At 51.9% G+C, this 5,000-nt stretch overlaps 3 non-coding genes across 3 annotated transcripts in view; all 3 read right to left on the bottom strand.

The window, feature by feature from the left end:
* LOC149408594 (large subunit ribosomal RNA) overlaps nt 1-774 on the bottom strand; it is a 4,064-nt gene extending 3,290 nt beyond the window's left edge. Inside the window, exon 1 of the ribosomal RNA XR_016305477.1 lies at nt 1-774. This exon is cut by the window's left edge and continues 3,290 nt beyond it. This is a non-coding gene — a ribosomal RNA (large subunit ribosomal RNA).
* Nucleotides 775-1,185: 411 nt separating this feature from the next.
* On the bottom strand, nt 1,186-1,347 carry LOC149408593 (5.8S ribosomal RNA). The gene has a single exon (XR_016305480.1). It is a non-coding gene; the product is annotated as a 5.8S ribosomal RNA (ribosomal RNA).
* Nucleotides 1,348-1,676: 329 nt separating this feature from the next.
* On the bottom strand, nt 1,677-3,616 carry LOC149408592 (small subunit ribosomal RNA). Its single transcript, XR_016305474.1, has one exon. It is a non-coding gene; the product is annotated as a small subunit ribosomal RNA (ribosomal RNA).
* Nucleotides 3,617-5,000: the final 1,384 nt, after the last annotated feature.

The following is a 5,000-nucleotide window of genomic DNA, read 5'->3' as shown; positions in this document are numbered from 1 at the left end:
GCCGCTGCAGCGCGACGGACGCCCGCGAGGGGCGGACGCGATCCTCGTTCTCTACCGTCGCTGCGTAATGTACGCCGCGGCCGTGGACACCGCGGCTCCGCCTCGCAGAGCGAGACGGGTCAACCGCACGGCGCATTCGACCGCGGCGCGACGGGTCGCGGTGTTATACTAAGGGAGAAGTGCACGCGCTCCGGGAGCCTGACGGCGCACCCGCGCACCCACCGCCCCGACCCGAAAGCCGAAGGCGAAGGTTTGCGCGAGGCGCGAGCCCCGACGGAAGACACGATGAATCTCCCCGTTCGCTCGTTTGAGTTCCACAGGTTTACCCCTGAACGGTTTCACGTACTCTTTAACTCTCTCTTCAAAGTTCTTTTCAACTTTCCCTCACGGTACTTGTTCGCTATCGGTCTCGTGGTAGTATTTAGCCTTAGATGGAGTTTACCACCCACTTAGGGCTGCACTCTCAAGCAACCCGACTCTAGGGAGAGAGACCGTCGCGGCCGGCTACCGTCACCACGGGCCTGGCACCCTCTGCGGGTAAGCGGGCCCCGTTCAAGATGAACTTGGACAGGCAGCCGTGACTAATGACCGCGCGTGTATGTATAACTCTCCTCCCGAACGCTACATTTCCCGGCGGCCCGCCGGGGCCGCAGGATTCAGCGCTGGGCTCTTCCCGTTTCGCTCGCCGCTACTCGGGGAATCCTCGTTAGTTTCTTTTCCTCCGCTTACTGATATGCTTAAGTTCGGCGGGTGATCTCTCCTGATTTGAGGTCGACAACAAAAATTTTATAAATTCGAGAAGTACGCAAAGCAACAGTGTGCGCGTATTCTCGCCCGTGCAGACTCTGTCAAGCGGGCGCGAAACCGACGAGCGTCCGCGGAGGTGCGCGCGGCCGAGAGCGCGAAGATCGCCCCGGACAGCCGACCGCTCGCGCGGTAGACTGCCCAGTTTTCAGCGTCGTCGCTAGCTCAAGGCTCGCACGCGTTCCTCCGCGTTTGGTATAACGCAAGCGGAAATCGCGCGCATCGAGAGAGCACTTCGTCAAATTTAACCGGACGCCGAGGTCCCGGCGCGCGTCTCCGAGGAGACGACGCGCGCGGGCCCCGGCGACGCCGGCAACGCTCGCTCTGCGCGCCCCCGTCCGAGGACGGGGGCGAGAGAACAGTCTGGTCGCATTGTGTGCGCGACCCTCAAACAGGAGTGGTCCGTCGACAAACTACGTCTTGCTCGGACCGCAATGTGCGTTCGAAATGTCGATGCTCATGTGTCCTGCAGTTCACACTCTGACGCGCATTTAGCTGCGTTCTTCATCGACCCACGAGCCGAGTGATCCGCCGTTCAGGGTAATAATGATAAAACAAACATAAATAGATACGTTTTAGTTTTCGGTTTTTACAATTTGGTTTGCGTTTTCGAAATGTTTATAATTCCATTCGACAAAAAGATTAATTTTGTACCGCCGCCTTCACGGCGACGGGTAAAATTTCACCGGACGAGCGGATAGAGGACGGAGCCCTCCTCCGCTCGACGCCGGCGGTTCTCGGTTCGCATCGGCGCCCTAGGGCGATCTCCGACGCAGTAATTTAGCATTCGTTCGATTATGGTTTATATGTATAATATGTTTTGTTTCATAATAATATTTCATATCATGGAAAGCACAAACATTAAACACAGGAAATGATCCTTCCGCAGGTTCACCTACGGAAACCTTGTTACGACTTTTACTTCCTCTAAATGATCAAATTCGGTCAAACTTTCCGACGCGTCGGATGCCCGTGAGAGCTTCCGCGCACCAGTCCGAAGACCTCACCAAATCATCCATCGGTAGTAGCGACGGGCGGTGTGTACAAAGGGCAGGGACGCAATCAACGCGAGCTGGTGACTCGCTTTTACTAGGAATTCCTCGTTCATGGGGGAGAATTGCAAACCCCAATCCCTATCACGAAGGGGTTTCATCGGGTTACCCGGGCCGTTAGGCCAAGGAGGACACGCTGATCCCTTCAGTGTAGCGCGCGTGCGGCCCAGGACATCTAAGGGCATCACAGACCTGCTATTGCTCAATCTCGTGCGGCTATATATACCGCCGGTCCCTCTAAGAAGATTTTCATTGTACGCCGGTAGTGAAGACCGCGAAACGCACGACCCCGACGCGCGAACGCCGAAGCCGCGCGCACACGGACCCTCGTGATACCGGTTGCACGTCTATTTAATAGGCTAGAGTTACGTTCGTTACCGGAATTAACCTGACAAATCGCTCCACCAACTAAGAGCGGCCATGCACCACCACCCACCGAATCGAGAAAGAGCTGTTAATCCGTCAATCCTTCCAGTGTCCGGGCCTGGTGAGTTTTCCCGTGTTGAGTCGAATTAAGCCGCAGGCTCCACTCCTGGTGGTGCCCTTCCGTCAATTCCTTTAAGTTTCAGCTTTGCAACCATACTCCCCCCGGAGCCCGAAAGCTTTGGTTTCCCGGGAGCTGCCCACCGGGTTAAAATTATGAAACTTCGGCGGATCGCTGGCTGGCATCATTTATGGTTAGAACTACAGCGGTATCTAATCGCCTTCGAACCTCTAACTTTCGTTCTTGATTAATGAAAACACCTTTGGCAAATGCTTTCGCTTTAGTCCGTCTTGCGACGATCCAAGAATTTCACCTCTAACGTCTCAATACGAATGCCCCCAGTCGTCCCTATTAATCATTACCTCTGGTATCAGAAAGCCAACAAAACAGAACCGAGGTCCTATTCTATTATTCCATGCGTACAATATTCAGGCAAGTGTTAGCCCGCTTTGAGCACTCTAATTTGTTCAAAGTAAACAGCCGCGACGGCCCGCCTCGGTGCGCGGCCGACCGTGAGGCCGACCGACACACGCCGGCGGTGGACGCACCGGCGAGAAGCCCCGCAGACGTGCCTGTCGTACCGCATTCGGTAGACCGACACCGCAGGACACAATTTCAACTACGAGCTTTTTAACCGCAACAACTTTAGTATATGCTATTGGAGCTGGAATTACCGCGGCTGCTGGCACCAGACTTGCCCTCCAATGGATCCTCATTAAAGGATTTAAAGTGTAATCATTCCGATCACGAGGCCTCGGACGAGTCCCGTATCGTTATTTTTCGTCACTACCTCCCCGTGCCGGGAGTGGGTAATTTGCGCGCCTGCTGCCTTCCGTGGATGTGGTAGCCGTTTCTCAGGCTCCCTCTCCGGAATCGAACCCTGATTCCCCGTTACCCGTGACAACCATGGTAGTCGCATAAACTACCATCGACAGTTGATAAGGCAGACATTTGAAAGATGCGTCGCCGGTGCTAGACCGTGCGATCAGCTCAAAGTTATCTAGAGTCATCTCGAATGGCGACGGACGGGGCGCGAACCCCGCCGCCGATTGGTTTTTGATCTAATAAAAGCATTCCTCCCGTTACCGGTCAGAACCTCGTTTGCATGTATTAGCTCTAGAATTGCCACAGTTATCCAAGTAACCGTGTACGATCTAAGGAACCAAAACTGATATATTGAGCCATTCGCGGTTTCACCTTAATTCGGCTTTTACTGAGACTTGCATGGCTTAGTCTTTGAGACAAGCATATGATTACTGGCAGGATCAACCAGGGAGCTGCACCACCGTCGGAGGGTTTTTAATCCTCCGAACGACAGAGGCCCGCCCTCGCGTAGAGGGCGCGGACAACACGGCGTTAAAGAACACGCGACGGAGTCACCCGCACGAGTCACGCTCATTATGCGTACCGCTATATTCTCCCGCTCGGCGACCGTCGCTAGACGAAAGCTCCGCGGGAAAATTTTTGCTTCAAACGAAGAAAGCGCGCGTAGGACGGCTCCCGCCCGAGAGAGAGAGACCGCACCCGCGACGACGCTATCGTCCGATTTATAATTCCCATTCGTAAAACGTGTACACCGAAAGCGCACGCCTTTGGCGAGGCAACAGTGAGACGGGGATAAAATCCTCCGCCTTTGCTTTTGAAAATTCTGCTCGCGCGGAACTCCAGAGTCAAAACATGAGCGCGAACGCCGCGCAGAAGCGGGCGTCACGTAGTTTCTCGCAAATAACACCGCCGACACGACCGATAGGCCGCCGCAGTTTGCGAACGCCGTGCATCGAGAGCCCGCCACACTCGGCGGGCACAAAGCTGTGCCGGGTCGCGTTCTCGCTCGGGACGGCGCCGAGCGCGATGCGCCCGCTCCGACCCCTCGAAGGCGCGCAGGCGGCCGGGCCGTCGGGCCTCGGGCGGCTCGCGAAACCGGGCACAAGGCGCTCGGTCTCGGTAAATAAATTTACTCTCGTCACTTACTTTCGTATTCGCATTTTGGAAATTTTAAATTATTTCATTTAATCGATGATACCGACCGACCGTTCCCGGTGAGTTTAAAAAAACTTAATACAGAGGTACGTAGTTATTTCAAATTTACACAATAAGAACATATTTCAAATAAAAATAAAAACTTAACATAGATATAATAATAATAATAATAAATAACTAACATAACTAACTAAATATATAACTAACAGATCGAGCGATTAGTCATAATAGAACCGATATAGTTTTACATGACAAAATTTTTAAAAATAACTTATATCATCGATGTCGCTATTCCGAATTCCTGTAATATTCAAAAATCTGTTAGTGAAAAAATAAGAAAATACACAGATTTAGGAAATGAGAAAAAAAGAATTTGGCATTCTCAGACTATAAAAATATTACCATTCGTTATTTCGGCTACCGGCATTATACCTAGCTCTCTTATTAAAAATTTAGGCGTATTAGATCTATCAAAAAATTTATATATAAAGATGCAAAAGTCGGTCATTTTGAATACATGTAGGATAACAAAAGATTTTTTTAAATGTTTATGTTGAGGGATCTGTAGGATTTATTTATAGGCCCCGTTAGGAGTTCTACCGAGCCGAACCCTCCGATATGAAAATATCTGGAGTCGGTGAATTATTTTCCCATTTGATCTCTGTTGAGTTGACGTGTTG

The sequence above is a fragment of the Hesperophylax consimilis genome, unplaced genomic scaffold, assembly GCF_061612785.1.
Source record: "Hesperophylax consimilis isolate HC1 unplaced genomic scaffold, BYU_Hcon_1.0 scaffold_167, whole genome shotgun sequence".
Classification (NCBI taxonomy): Eukaryota; Metazoa; Arthropoda; class Insecta; order Trichoptera; family Limnephilidae; genus Hesperophylax; species Hesperophylax consimilis.
The sequence above is the reverse complement of the archived record's forward strand: the minus strand, read 5'-3'. Positions and strand labels throughout refer to the sequence as shown.